Here is a 16,072-nt window from a genome sequence, read left to right as displayed (position 1 = left end):
CTGTCTATGCTTCGTCCTGGAGATTAGACACGATAGTCAACAGGCTTACCTGGGCCATGTCATGTATGGATCGATTTTTCACCAAGTGGAAAATAAAAATTAACCCCTTAAAAACAGAGGCTATCCTTTTCACTAAGAGCAGGCCGATCTTGTATCGTCATGTCCCACTTCGGGGGACGACGGATTGTGCCGTGGGCTGCCACTATCAAGTATCTTGGAGTATTACTGGATCGTGGGCTGACCTTTACCTCCCCCACATAAAGGATAGAGTCAATAAAGGGTAAGACAGCCATTCGGGTGTTATTCCCACTGTTCTGCAGGGACTCTAAACTGTCCCTAAAGAGAATAAACTCCTGCTGTACAAGGTAGTGGTTAGGCCCATTTTACTTTATGTCCTTGTTCCTCCTGAAGTTTGGACATGTAGATCCAACATCGCCTCGCTGCAGATCATCCAAAATAAATTCCTCAGGCTTGTGACAACTTCCCCCCGCTACAGACCGTATTATAGACTTACACTCTAACACCAACATGGACTATGTAGAACAGTACATCAAGTACCTCGCTACTGGTTTCTTCCGTAAGTGTGAATCAAGTCACAACCACCTCGACAGACAAATAGGGCACTATAGTTTGGACACGGTACACAGGCACACAGGAGAGTTAAGGACTCCCTGAAGTGAAACTTTCCTTAGAGGCTGAGGGTTTTTCATTTCTTTTTCCCCCCTCATTACTTATTTTATACTTTTATATTCTGTAACAATTTATGTAATTAGCTGGAGGAGTATTTATCAGGAACTCCTTATGCACATATGTATATACCTTAAAATGTTAAATAAAGTTTATTCTATTCTATATAGGAAATAAAAAGATCTAGAGTTGCTGTTTGCGGCAGAGTGAGGTTAGGATGACAATCTAGAGAGGAGAGGAGTCTCGGTAGACGGTTTTGGATGAAGGAGTGTACTGGGAGACGTAGCATTTTTAGATTTGACGCCATCTTTCCTCGAAAGCCTTTAGAATCTCCTCCTATATACTCGTATGTACTGAAATTGCCACTCTAAAAACATAGCACTATAATTAATTTTTAACTACGTCATTTAAAATAGCTAACATTACTTTCCATCAATTATCTATTGCCAATTTAAAAGGCAGTGCTGAAGAACAAAAAATTTTTGTGGTGGTAGCAAAGATTTTCGTTTCAAGTTAAGTACAGTTTTAAAATCTGCCCCATCATGGAATATATTAGGTATCCTTACTAAGCGTATTTCACTTCAGATGAGGGGGGGGCAGCAGTTGTCGCCTTGGTCTCCTTCCTGTGTTGGGGGGGAACTGCGTAGAATATGACGCAGTCATGCTTACTGGTCGTACTCGTGTAACAATAGGTGATTGTCGAGATTGCATCGCTCTAATGGAATCCAAATGCCAGGTGGGTCCATCCTTCGTCATTTAATATACCATGGTTTTGGTAATCTCCCAGTACCAGTGGTATTTTTTTGGCTTTTATTAGTGTATGATTTAACTACGTCAATTTTTACTAGATATTACTTACTTACGGCGCTACAACTCAGGCGACGAGTCCTGGCCTCCCTAATGAGCATTTGCCATCCTGCTCTATTTTGTGCGGCTGCTTTCCAGTTGGGAATCCCCAAAAATCTTACGTCAGCCGCCCACTCCATCTAGCCCACATCAGCCTTGGCCTTCCACAGCCCTTCTTGTTCGGTGAACAGTCTCTTCTAACACTTTCCTTGGGATCCTCCAGATTCCTCCATCCTAGCTATGTGGCCTGCCCAGCTCAGCCTGCCGGTCTTAACAACTTTAACAATAACCGCTTCGGCGTACAAGTCGTACAAGTCTCCCTATTCTTTCAAAATTCTCCAGACTTCTTCCCTCTTTTTTTCTGGGGCCAAAAATTCTCCGAAGGATCTTCCTCTCTTTTACTAGATATTAACCAGTTGAAAATGCATCTTCCAAATTCTGCATTTAGAATGAAAGTAAAACCTCCTTTAGTGGACATCACGTAGGTTTTCTCAAGCGTTCTTGATAGCTGAGCGGTCAGAGGCGAAGCTTGCAAAGCGTAGGTTGGAGAAGTTTCGATTGCCGTCTAGTTCTAGGTCTTGGATTTTAACGTTTAATATGACAACTTTATAGTAAAGTATGTTTGCTAGTCACCTCCGTGCACGAAACCCAATTTGGTAGTTGGACGTAAAGCTCGCCTGTCAAAAATAGGCTTTACTATACCTTGTTTCCAACGCTTCAGCACAAGCTAGAAAGAAAGTTTAGCTTCCTAATCGCGGTAATAGAGGGTGCTCAATCCAGATTCTTGCTCTCTCTTACAAGTGAAAGAGATTTTTTAAAGAAAAATCACAGAATGCTCAATACAGTCGTGTGAGTGTTCGCCCTAGAATGTTTTAGTTTGTTTTCTTGCGTTAAACCGGAAATTCCTGGCTGATTTTATTTTGAACCTTCCTCTCTGCCTGGTCTGTGTAATACAGGAAACAGATGCCCGATATACTCTTACCTATACGACATTCAATCTGACCTAACGTAGCCACGAAGCTGGACTCTTAAGTTCCCTTCCTGCTGGAGATAACGCAACATCCTGGAGAAAGGATAGTCATCATTCGGACAAAAAAACTCCTGGCCAGAGCCCAAGAATAATAATACAATCTAACCTAAACAACACCTGTAGTATGTAGATGTAGCATTCCCATTATTAGATAATGGTCACAAAGTTAGGTTGTTAGGCAGACTGGACAGGACTGACTGCTTCTAATTGTTTACCGGAAATAGTACATCGAGAAAGATATCCATCTTTCCGGTTTGTATTCTTTTATTTCTACGTTTTTGTATCTTGGCTATCGTAATCATTTTCCCAGCATCTTTATGACTCTTTAATTGCGTTAAGTCTTTGCCAAAATGGAAGTATTCTGCGCTAATTACAGATGTTTCTTCTTATTCAACAAAAATTATTTGTAGCGGAGTAAAAATTTAATTAAATTCATTTTAAAAATTTCTTGGTCATTTTACTCTTTGCAACAGGACGTTCGCGATCCAAATTTTAGGAATTGAGTCACCATAGAATCATTTTTACGCCCGTTAAATTGCCTTCGAGGGAGCTACTAAGTGACAATCTCACAAAATTATTTCAGGATCATACCTAGACGAAGTATTACTGAAGGAAATGATTATGCCTAAGCAGGGATTCTAAGAACAGAAGCTCCTGCAATAATTGCAGGAAATCTCAGATCTATAATTCAACGAAAGAGTGGTTGATTTGTCTGCAGAATGATTTATTGACATTACTTATTAAATAATGCCAGATAAGTGTAAGAAATAGTGAATTTACTATAATTTCAGGTTAATATGTAGTTGAAGTAGCTACCCATTGAGTGTAGCAATCAGCTGATTATTAACAGCTGTTATAAAGCCAGCTGATGTATTATAAAATCTCTTAACTCTACTTAGAGTCTAAAACAATTTCGTTTTATGATCTAGGAAACAATTGTATGCATACATTTGGTATTTGCCTCTCATATTTATATATTTAAAAAAAAATGTTTAAAATAAAGATTTAATTTAGATATTAACAAAAAAAATCGATAACCTTGAAGCGTGACGTTTTGATTGCACAAACGCGCAACGAAAAACTAGTGGCCTAAAATGTTATCAAGTCCAGTTTTTATGTGTCTGTGTGTGTGTGTGTCTTGGTACTGGAGCCTCCAGAGTTGTAACGGTAATAGAGGTGTGGTTCTGCAGGTCCGCCTCCAGAATGTCTGGTGGCTGGAGATCCAGCAAAGCGCGCGTCTACGTCTATATTCCTCCTCTAGCAATGGAGGAACATAGCTTGCGCTTAATCACGTTCTCAAGGTAACAACCGGCCAGCCAGATTGTAATCGTGCTGTTTTTCCAGTTTGAGTTTGAGTTTGGCCACAGGAAATGCCAGTTTTTGAGGATCTTCTAAGTCTGAAAAAGAGGTTTTTCTACATTGTGGCACATTCTACCTGAAAACGGAAGTACACAGACTTTGTGTCAGTGTTTACACTAGAAGTTTTTTTTTTTTTCGACAAACCGGAAATGCCTAGCTATTTTTATTTCTTCTTCCTCTTTGCCCGTTATATTAAAAAAGAAAAGAAAAGTTTTCTCTTACTAAATTCTCGAGTTGTTTACTCGAAGCAACTTGAAATTGCCTCGATTTGTTTGTAACTCTGTTCCGTATGAGTGACTCAAAATCGAAAATATTTGACATCGCGATTTTTAATTTAATTTAGCATGTTCCTTCTTTTTTGCATTATCAGCTTCCTGCAAAGCAAGATCAGGAAGTAACCAAGTAATTAATGGCATACAGAAGCAGACCATTGCATCCAGAGGCCGAGCTGGATGGAATTATGGAACATTTTTAAATGTTATGGGAACGTTCAGGTATGGGGGAACTGCATTCCTTGAGGAGGCTGTGAGTTCTCCCGCACCAGGACGGCATTCCGTCATCTACTCTGCCAGCCAGCCGCAAATACCTGTTGGATCATTTTGTATGTAACTAAGTGCCCGTACTGTTCGAAGCATTGCAATCAGATATCTTCTCACTGTCTCCTCTTTTCAAACAGACCTTTTAAGCACAGCTGCTTTCGCTATAAGCTTACAGTGTGGAGGAGTTGTAGTTAAAGTACCCATGTTTAAGGGAAGTTAGTTAGTTAAGCGGAAGTGAATCGGTTACCCTACTTTATAGGAAGGTTCTGCTCTTCCCCTGTGATGAACCCGGGATCTCCGCGTGGGAATCCACTGATCCTTTAAAGAAGCACTATTACCTGCAAGAGGAAGTTCCTGTATTCGCGTTTTAGTGATTGAGTTTCCGTCAGAATTACGTGTGTGGTTGCCCGAGTGACGCTTTTACCCTAAAAAAAGTTAATTTTTTTGGCAATCTTGGAGAATTCTTTTTTTGAAAATAAAGCGCAAAGATACTTTTGGAAAAGTTCCCTTATTAGAGAAAGAAAAGCTTGACTGTAGCTCGCTAAGTCCTTGACGAAATTAAGTGACTAAGCACAAAGTAAAGTGAATAAAGTTTACCATGAAATAGCTGATTTAAGTAGTGGTTATACTTTGTGAGAAATACAGTAAAACTGGATATCACAAACCGGATCATATAGCTCAAGGTGATCGGCTTCAGGTCTACATTCAACCTTATATTCATATGTATAGATGCTGGAAGTGAATCTACTTAATATTAGTCATACATCGAACTGGCGGAGTAACAAAATGGCCTTATTATACACTAATAAACTTCTAGTTTTATATGTTCAGCCGGCAAGTTCTGATTGGGCGTGGAGAGTCCATGATCAGGATTAACTTCAGCTCAGGGGCATTAACCGTACCGCATTATTCACCCACATATCATCCTATTTTATTGGCTACTCCTATATTCAGAGAGTCGACCCTCAAGGAGCTTCTGTTGGATGTAGAGGTCATACAGCTACTTAGACGGTTAACTCCTGCTTAAACTTCAAAACTTAACCAGAAACTATCAATACATTTCCATTTCTCTTACTGGTTTCGAATCTACGAGAGAGTATAAGAGCGGTTATTTCGCTTTCCTAAATTAATTGGACATTTAGCGATATCCTAGTATTTAAGGACGCCAGATCACCACTTGGGACCCTCAGTCGCATTTAGGCATTGCATTCACTCCCTGAGGATTCATTCTTGCACTCAATAGTAGTAAACTTAGCTGATGACTGGAGTAGTTGGAAACTGGTCCAGCTGGAAGAACATAACAGCACGCTGCAAATTATCTGAAAGATCCCCCAAATTTCTGATAGTTCTAGGGAATGTTATTGTGTAGACAGAAAGTAGACAGTTTTGTGAACGGGAAATATCTCACGATGTTTTTGTAAAAAAAAAAATGTTTTTAAATTTCGGCACTTCCTTTATTACAAGTGTAAGAGGAAGTAAATTCCTGAATGATCAAAGTGATAGATACGTAGAGAAACCCAATTTGGATACGAGATAACAAGTTAAACTTCCATTTTCATTGTTACGGGCGTGGTCTAATCAAAGTGGGCGTAGTCTAATTGATGTGGGCATGATTCATCATTGTAATTGGTCAGTCATTAAATGCTAATTATTTCTATGTAAAATGCAATTTAAATTTTGTAAACTTATTTTTCTCTCATAGGTATTTAAGGAATTAACAAATTATGCAATAAAAAAAGTATATCCTAAATATACTTAAAATAAAATTTTTCTTACGGTGTTTTATTGCTATTAATGTAACAAAATTTATAAAAACGTAGAAGAAAGTTGTTTAAAAATACGTACAAAAATTTTAAATTGCACTTTTCGTAGAATTATATAGCATTAAATGATTGACCAATCACAATGAAAAATAAAGGTGTTTTAAATATGGGTGTTAAATTGGGCCAATCAAAAGATGAAAACTTTTAGTTGGCCTCGCCTACTACAATCAAACCCACGCTTTCTACCAATGAAAATGTGCTTAACTGTGAATTAGGATTCTTCACGCATGATTCATGTTTTTATTTAAAATTTTAATTTCCTATTTTAGTGTTTAGAGTATGTGCAACAATTTTTTAAATTTATGTACATATGTATTCTGCGAAAAGAAAAGTATGTATGTATACGATTTGTGTAGAATATATAAGTTCCCTTTATTCATATTATCATTCTCATTAACCATTTTTGTAAAACCCACTTTTTTTTTGGCATTTCCGGTGATAACCAAAGATCGATAATTTATAGCGATCTCAGAGCGCCCCCTCATTAGCAGAAAGAAGAAGAAAGTAAACATTTGAAAAATAAAATAAAAAAAAAACCTAATGTTGGAAAACAATAAGCAGTGGCATTGACCTCTCTAGATGGCAGTGGTCAGAGTGACTCAGTGTGTGTGTGTATTGGCGGGAACCGGCGAACTAAGGCGGGCGATGTACGCGCCGCTAACTATGAAACATTGCTCGAGTGTGTATGTATGTGTGTGCCTATATCCTGAAACAGTTTGACACGGGCCGTATCACATTTACACCTCCTCGCCCCTGTACTAAGACTCTGACGTCACCTCCTCCCGCCATACTGTGCGCGTCACTTTAAAAAGCAAAAAACAGTGGAAAACAAACACATCGGACATGAGTCTGTGTCTTTGTTGTAAATTGTAAGTAAAATAAATAATAGTAGTCACATTATAAATTAATTTTTCTTTTTGATATTCTCATACAACTACTTCCGGTTCTTCTTGTTCTTGTCTTTCTTTTACTCCTTAGAAGACGTCCTTGTGGGAGTTAGAGCCCTAATAAGATGTGTCACTTGTGTTCGCTTTAAGACGACTGAATTTCGTCCAGCTCGGGTTGGCTTTTAACAGCGAAATATGACAGTAAAATTGCCCAATGCTAACTGAATTGAAATGAAAACAAGTTTATTTACTAAAATGTCAGCTGGAATTTATGTACGTACAATAAATAATAAAGCTACAAGGGAGGGGATTAGCTGGAGTGGTTAGCGTATACTGGATTTCTGGGCGGAGATCCCGGGTTCGAATCCAGCTGCTGGTCCTTTAGAATCCTAGGAGCTACTTATAGTTCACTGTCCGATGATGAAAGTGTTGTCTGTAACAAGATAACATAAAAAACAAAGAGCTCTCGGCGTAGTGATGTTGACGTGCCTTAATAATAATAATAAGCCATTTTGGCGGTTAGCGTACTGGACTCCCACGCGGAGGTCCCGGGTTCGAATCCAGCTGCTGACCCTTAGATTTTCTCTTTCTAGGAGCTTCTTACAGCTCACTGTCCGGTGATGGACAGTGTTGTCTGTAACAAGAGAATACTGTCCGGAGGTCGATGCGAGCACAGAAAAAAGCTCCGGGCGCCAATAACCTTAGATGTTGACGCGCCGTAAATCATAAAAAAAAAAAATAATAATAAGTCATTTATTGCTCTTAATGTACAAATTCCGGATTATTATAACAGTAGCAAGTCTTAGTTTAAAGCACAAAATTTTAAATTTCATGATGTAATTAGATATGTAAATGATGGTAAGAGATAAATGGTTCTGCAAAGATGCTTGGCGTTGTGCATATCCGGCCGATTTAGCTATTGGAAGTTTCGTGCTTTAAGTTTCCATTCAAGTTTGTGATTGGTTTATTTTACTAGTTAGTATGCAGCAATAAACTGCTACATTGATGGTCTTTCACCAGTTGTACTTCTTGGTTTAATCAGTTCAGTAATCGCCTATTTTTTGTTCTGGCGAGGCTTGACGGCCAATAAGGTGTCGTGGACGGGAGCGGAAGCACATACTTTACTATTAACATTTTTTTCTAACAAATAAAAAGTAGTCGAACTAGGGATCTCCCACTTACAAAGCCACGCCCATAACCACTACAACAAATATTTTAAAGCAGCACATTTGTCAAACAAATAAATTCTGAATAAACTGAATAGATGGCCACTATTATCGTGCATGTTTATATAAACAAACAAGATGGCCAGATAGTTTGAAGAGTATGAATTTTTTGCGACCTGATTCGTGTCCCAATCATAACGGGATAACCTAAATCTGTTTAGATTTGTGTTTTATGGTGGCGGGGGTGAAGCCTCGTCCGCAGCTCCCCCCCGGAAGCGAATTCAGCAAATTTCCCGGGGGGGGGCTAAAGAGAGTTGTCAAATAATCTTTCAATTCATTGAAGTGGCACTTCCGGTCTGTCGATGGCCAAAATCTAATTGAACGAGACCCCCTCTTGTGTGTTCACTTAAACTACAAATTCTCAAATTGGCACTTCCCGTAATTTGTTTTCCGGTTTTTGAGTAAAGAAGTCAAGTCCATAAAGTGACTCCAAGAACCAACTTGACGAACACAATACTCCTCATTTGGATGGCAAGAGGTAGTAAACAACCTTCAAGTGTAATAATAAATAAACACAAACGATGACGTAATAACTGAGTCCTCTTTCTAAAAGATATAAATAGCATTGTCGGGTAATTAATATATTACTTGCGAGTGCAGCCTGTAGAGCGCATTAATATCTATAATTAGCAGATCATTACTTACTCCACATTAAGTTTATTACAGTAAATATTACTTACTTTACAAAAAAAAATAATAATAATTTTATCGTTAATAAAAAACGAAATTATTTCATTATATTCTTTAATATTGTAAAAATAATACGCATTGAACACGAACACGACTTCCTTTTAGTTCTATTCTTGAGGTTTCGAACTCACGAATTTCCGTCAAGCTCATATTTCTTGAAGTCCATTTCCTTCTCTTACCATCATTATACAGTTTGTAACCGTACTTGATACTTGAAATGACTCCTTACAGGAAAGCCTAGGCTATAACCACTTCCTGAGAACTGCCATGAAACGAATTCTACTGATATAGTCATCAAGTTATAGGGAGCGATGTGTACATGGGCGCCTCTGGTGGATTCTAAACGAAATAACCAATTTGAACTTTCATCGTTATAACGATAAAGTTTTTGGATTACAGTAGTTATGTACTGGGTTCTTCAAACGGATATATTCAAAATTGGTAATTTGCACGACGCCAAAACTTTCTGTTTTAAAGAGTAAGAGGACGTAAGTATCTTAAAGTGTTCTTTTATTATTTGTTTAATCGTTACTATAGCAACATGCCAAATTTAGCAATGTTCATTTCCTGTTACAAAGGGAAGTATTACGATGGTGCTGAATATCGATCGTATGATCTCCACAATAAACATCCGTTTTGACTGAACTCGCCTGAGTACTAAGAAAAGTGGTACTTACTGTGTTCAAACTGTCAAAAAACGGAAACCAGATTTGAGAATTTGACTTAGGTGCTACCATACGGGATTTGGAAAATCTCCGCCAACCAGCAAGTTCTAGCAGCTTTCCTTTAAACTTGACATCCTAAATGTTATGTACTATACATCTGGATCCAGAACTTTTATTAGAAACCTTACCCCCGGGAAAGATTCATTTAAAGGCACTTTTTCTTTGGGGATAGTGTGAGAAGAATTTTCCCTAAATTGCCATTTAAGGGGAATGCAGGCGTAAGAAGGAAATATTGGAAAGTAATCCCTGCCTTAGTTCAACTACCAATTAGGTGTCGCTGATGGCGGCGGAAGCACATAATTTACTATTAACATTTTTGAGGTTATTTCCGTTTTGAAGTTCCAAATTGAAGAAGGAGAAGTAGTAATTGATGGTTCTAACCTAGGGGAGGAACATTAAGAGAGAGTCGGGTGCCAAATTAAGGAATTTAGAGGAAGCCACTGGTATTTCAAAATCAATAAAAATGTATTTAGCTATTTAAAAACCAGCAACCAGAAAAGGGAGGCACATTATTTGCAGTCAGCTGGCGGCCCGTTTGTACGTCTCTTTTCTTCTTCCTGTTTTTTTTTATTTTTAGCCAGAACGATCGAGATGGAACGACCACGAAGAGTCCAGGACGTGCAGCTTTTAAAAGTGAAGAGTGTGGTTGGAACGGCAACAGATCTACAGAATGTCAGACTAGTTTGGCGGGAGAAACTGGCCCTCTCTGGTGGTTAGTGTGTGTGTGTGTGTGTGTGTGTGTGTGTGTGTGTGTGTTTGTTGGAAGGGGACAGAGAGATCGCTCTCTCTCACTCTCTCAGGAGATGCCACATGGCAGTGTGTGTTCACTCGCCGCAACATCTTTACGTCAACATTCTATTTCTATAGAATATCGCATTCTCTAATGTTCTGACGTTTCTTCAAGAAGAACCACTTACCGCTTTACCATTATAATAAGAAGCCCGCTTGGTCTAAGTAACCAGGATCGGTCTAAGTGAATTCAGCAGTCCAGGGCCAACTTCTCTGGGTGGCCTTAAGATGTACGAAGAAGATTTTTGATTGGTCCAAAATTGTAACTTCTTTCGGAAAAAAATAAAATGAGTGGCAGATTAGATTTATACAGGAAGTGAGTCTTGATACCCATAGGTTGAAGTACGACACGTTCAACGGAACAAACTCAAACAGGAAATACTTAAAGGATTCACACTTAGTGAGTACCAAAACTCAGTGCGCATTGTAGAGACTGCTAGGACCAAGTTCTCACTCTGAGTAGCGGTCATTGCCATCCCTTGACACCAGAAGAGCCACAAATGGCAGAGTTCACGCTTCACGAGAGATCGCTCAGGCGTCCTCACCCCAAATCAACCCAAAAGCACATCCCAGTCTAGAAACCCTGTTTAAAGCACTCTAGCCTATTCGCCTGCCAGTAGTCTGCTCGCAGTACATCTCATCTCCAACAACATCCAGGAGTGTCGCTAATTAGTAATTAAAAGACATCCATCATCTAAACATGCAGTATCAGGTTTCCATTTCCTGGATATAAAGTACAGTTATCCACCACAAATTGTAGAGCTTTCAGCCCCATCAGTTAAATTCATTTGGTTTTTGGTACTTAGTAACGGATTCGCTAACATTAAACCCGATTCTTAATTAAATTACCCACACACAATATTAACAATTTTATTGTGCTTTTATAAGTTTATTGTGATGATGTTTTTTATGGTATGTAATTAATACTATAATGCAACAGTTAGTGTGATGCTGTGGAATAGATCGTTATGCAACGATAGTAAAAACAGCTGGGAAATAGCCGTTGCTTAAAACTGTTAATTTATTACTATCCATGAACTTGCTTGCATGATGTAATGTCAAGTGACGTATTAGTTATTATGATTTAGTAGATTTTGGACATTTAATGGCATGAGGAAGACGATTTTTTTTTTTAGCGTTTTTATTGGTCACAGGAAGTACTGTTGAAATGAACGATCAGTTCAGCCACAGTTTGGTGTTAACTGGCCCAATAAACATTAAATATATTTTCCTCCTTTATAACATCCTTCCGGAAAAATTGAAAAACACTGGGAAGCATGAGCTTTTATTAATTGGTTTTTTGCGTGTGTGCAAATAGTGTTGTGGGGTCGAAACTTTAGATAAAGTAAAAAAAAAAAAAAATGCATAGTTTTAAAAAATAATGCGGCGATTTGGAGAGAGAGATCTAAAATCAAGATTTAAGTCATATACCTATTGCATTCACTAATGCAAAAGATAAAAAAGTTGCATATATCAATATTTTACTGGCATTAACGAGCCAACAGCCTTTTGACATAGCGGCCCGTGCCTCTAGAAATACAATCCTCCTTACGTCCAAAGGAAACCGGCAAAGGAACCGACTAGATCGGCTCAGATCTCTGTTCCCAGTTGGGCAAGTTCATGTACCCGGTAATGAGCTGCAGAATTCGAAACCATGTTCCTTATTTGTACCTTTTTACAAGAGCAAACATTATTTAAATATGGGAATAGAGTTATAAATATTAAAGCAAGCGCTTTGCTCAGTTATACAGATGTCAATTATAAAGAGAAATGCGTGTTTAAATTTTATTTTTTTTGGGGTGGAGGTGGTCTGTGAGGTCATCATTTTAACATCCGGTGTCCGAATGTGGGCACCCATCTTGATCCCCGTTTGTATATGTTTTCCTTACTGACGAAATTCACGAAAAGGCCCACATTTTACTTCCCATAAGATCAGGTGTAGCAACCTCTCCAGATTTTCCCTTCTGGAGCCACAGTTTTCCACAAAGTGCCATTGAAATCTATGGCATTATAACCCCTCGTATGTAATATTGAAGCCATCTTCTCCAGATTAGGAGAAATAAAGGTCCTCTGAAGATGCCACTGAACACATTTCCATTTCCCCCTTAAACTCTGGGTTCAAACATTCATAGTTCCGGTACTTTTATTACGAGACACTTATCCACAGTAAACAAACATCCGTTTTGACTGAAGTCACCTGAGTACTAAGAAAAGTGGTACTTACTGTGTTTAAACTGTCAAGAAAATCCATAACCAACCGTTCCTTTAAAAAAAAAACGGAAACCAGATTTTAGAATTCGACTTAGGTGCTACCATACGGGATTTTGGAAAAGCTCAGCCAACCAGTAAGTTCTAGCAGTTTTCCTTCAAACATGGCATCCTAAATGTTACTATACATCTGGATAACTTCCTGTAAGTGCAATGACGTGGAAGAACTTTAGGTTGAGCTCTCCTCCAAAGTAGAGTACTTTTAACGCGCTTTCTTTATTTCAATTTTACACCGAATTCTGCTTCCTCTAAGCAGGAAGAAGACCAAAGTAGAAACTTATAGTGAACGCTCAGTAACTTTGATCCTGGAAAATTTAGGACTTCAAACCCACCGTGGAAATGGAGGGTGGACGAGAAATGCAGAAGCACCCTTGGGCATTTTGCGTATCTAGCGAATTTCCCTGATTGGTGATTTTTCTTATTGTTGGTTCAGCGCCGAATTGGAAAATGCGAAGATGATGTTTGCGAAGATTTTTCATTATCTTCATCCAAACTACAGCAGTAGAAAACCTTTGGCACAAACTGTTTTCCCCGCTTGATTAGCATCATGTCTTTTCTTTTCTTTTGTTTTATTCCTTCAACTTTATATTTTCCTTTTGGAACAAACTTTCCATCCGCCTACAGGATGGCCGCTTTTCCACAACCCCTGTGGTTTGAAGCCAAGAAGAAGTCTCCACTTTCTCTTGCTAGTTAATGAAGAGGAAATGATGTAAACAGGCCGGACTATTTTCACCGGAACTACTTGCAAGGTTTTGAGGTTAGCTCAGTAGGAAAATAGTGGCTGGCAAACCGTTGTGACGTTTGTATGTAACGCTTTCCAGTTTTACTCTTGTAAAGAAATTTCCTCTAGCCGGAAATACCATTTCTAGTTGTTTTTTTTTGCTATTTTCACGTTTAATGATTTCTTTCACTTTCCCTCAAAAAGAGGAAATTAAGTGATCGTGGAGAACGTTTTTTATTTTAAACTTGGCTATCGTGTTTATGTTTTTAAATTGTGTTTTTTCTTTTTGGTTAGGAAAATTAATTTTAGGGCAGTTTTCCAAGGAATGCATAATTTTAGGCTTTATTCTAACGTGCCATTTCAGTGTATTGTTCACTTTTACCCTCTATGTCGTTTCACCCTCACCGGGATTAAATATTTTCCAAAGTTCCTAGTTAGCAGAAAATCCAAAGGCAATTTTCCAGCCTGCGACTATAACCGTTGCCCTGGAAAGGAGTCAACACCGGAAATATGGATTTAGCAGCCTCCAAAGAGGAAGGAAGAAATTTAGAAAGCCAGTCTCTCTCTCAGTCCCCCCGCCCCGCTCACTCATTGCTAATCGTTGCGACTCGGAACACATTGTTCTCCTCTAAACTACTGGCACAGTTATTGTACCGTACTGTTCGTTAGCTGTGCTAATCACAATGTTAGACTTTAATGCATGCAATTTAATACATACACACAGATTGCGTGGGAGTTAGCGTAACATCAAAATGATCTAGCAGATGACGTACTCATCGTAGAGAACCGTAATTCCTATTAAGCGCTAGCAATACTATAAGAAACAGCTGAAGGCTAGCCGGTACAGCTGTTTTGTAGGTTAAATGTGTGCAGGTTAGGTGTATACAAAACAATAGCAGAGTATTTATTACTGGATGGAAAACTAAATGAAGTTTGTTGACGCTAAATACACTATTACCAACAGTTTCGCATTCTTAGCAAGATTACGTTTAATTGTAGCGGTAAAATGTTTTAAATGCAGAGAGAGACTTTAATGGTGGATTGTAATGCAGACTTTTTGTTCTTCTTAAACACAATAATGGATGTCGTCTAGCTATCAGAGGATCATTGACTTAGGTTCTTACTACTCTAAAAGGAAGTACAGCGATCACCTAATTTTCTCCAGATTTCGGTTCATTATGGAAATACCTGTTTTCCTCCACCCAAAACTTATAGGAACATTTAAGTCTCCTGGACTTGGAAAACAAATCTGGGGTGACCTGACTTTTTTTTCTTCATTACCGTATTCTACGAGGTGTGGCCTTTAAATAAGGAGACTGTGATGCTGCTACAAAAAAACTATGCATGCGCTAAATCCTAACGACCGCGACAGCTGTGCAGCGTAAAGCCTTCTCTTTCGATTGCAGCAGCGTCTCACGTGTTTGTAGAGAAATCTGTGTCTGACCGGAACCTGACGTGTTTGGGTAAGAGGTGTTAGTTTCGTTTTGCCGCAAAACATGATACTACACATGTAGTAGAGCAACAACGAATCGTGAAATTTCACATGAAACTTGGGTAAAACCGCTACTGAAACTTATCTTTTATTAAAAGAAGTTTATGGCGATGAATGTGCGTAATTTTTGAGTGTTTCAAGCGTTTCCAAGATGGCCGAGAAGACAGAGATGATGACCGCCAGGGTCGCCCTTCCACGTCCAAAGCGGATTGAAAATATCCGATTATAATTGAATCAACATTACTACCGGTGAGGTGGTTGCTCAAATTCCGTGAAAGAGTAAGGAAATAAAAAGGACCCCCGATTAGTGGAAGAACAAGTAACGGGGTTCTCCAACAAGACAACGTGCCGGCTCACACTGCATTGTCTGTCGCAAGACGTTTCTAGTCAAGTACGACATCCCAGTTTTAGGCCATCCGCCTTATTCGCCTGACCTGGTCCCATGTGACTTTTATCTGTTCCCCCAAAGTCAAATCTGCATTAAAAGGGAGACGATTTCAGTCCGTTGAAGCTGTGAAAGAAAAAGCGGAACGCGTCATGCAGGAGCTGACAGAAAAAGACTTCCAGCACTGTTTCGAACAATGGTAAATTCGCATGGAGCGTTGTAGGGAAAAGGGAGTGGTGTATATTGAAGGTGATAATAACCTAAATATGTATAAATTTAAAATAAATTGTTTTACAGCAATAGTCTCGTTATTTAGTAGACACACCTCGTATCTAATCAAATTTTCTTCAAGATACGAGTAAGAATTTCTACTAAAAAGATAGTTGACGTCAGTATTACACGTGATTACAGTTGCAAGGAAGTATGAGGTCACAGTTCCTCCAGAATGCTTGCCAAGAAATTGGTGATCAAAGTGATAGGGCTAATACAAGTTGGGATAATACAAGTTTTTATAGTAAAAATTATGTTTCAATAAAATTTACATAAACAGCGCCATATTGATATTAGTAAGGTGAAAATGTGCGCAAAATTGGACCTCGAATAGT

The 16,072-nt window shown here is 38.7% G+C and overlaps 1 protein-coding gene and 1 long non-coding RNA gene across 4 annotated transcripts in view; both read left to right on the top strand.

Moving 5' to 3' along the window:
• Positions 1-16,072, top strand: part of qsm (Zona pelucida superfamily protein qsm) — an 87,986-nt gene that overhangs the window by 25,800 nt on the left and 46,114 nt on the right. The window lies entirely within an intron of this gene.
• LOC141448246 (uncharacterized) overlaps positions 1-16,072 on the top strand; it is a 48,951-nt gene that overhangs the window by 22,391 nt on the left and 10,488 nt on the right. Inside the window, exon 2 of the long non-coding RNA XR_012454923.1 lies at positions 9,319-9,575. This is a non-coding gene — a long non-coding RNA (uncharacterized lncRNA). The remainder of the gene's footprint in view (positions 1-9,318; positions 9,576-16,072) is intronic.

This window comes from Rhodnius prolixus, unplaced genomic scaffold (assembly GCF_049639745.1).
Source record: "Rhodnius prolixus isolate KJV_2025 unplaced genomic scaffold, Rpr scaffold_13, whole genome shotgun sequence".
Classification (NCBI taxonomy): Eukaryota; Metazoa; Arthropoda; class Insecta; order Hemiptera; family Reduviidae; genus Rhodnius; species Rhodnius prolixus.
Note: the sequence above shows the minus strand (reverse complement) of the source record. Positions and strands in the feature narration are given on the sequence as shown.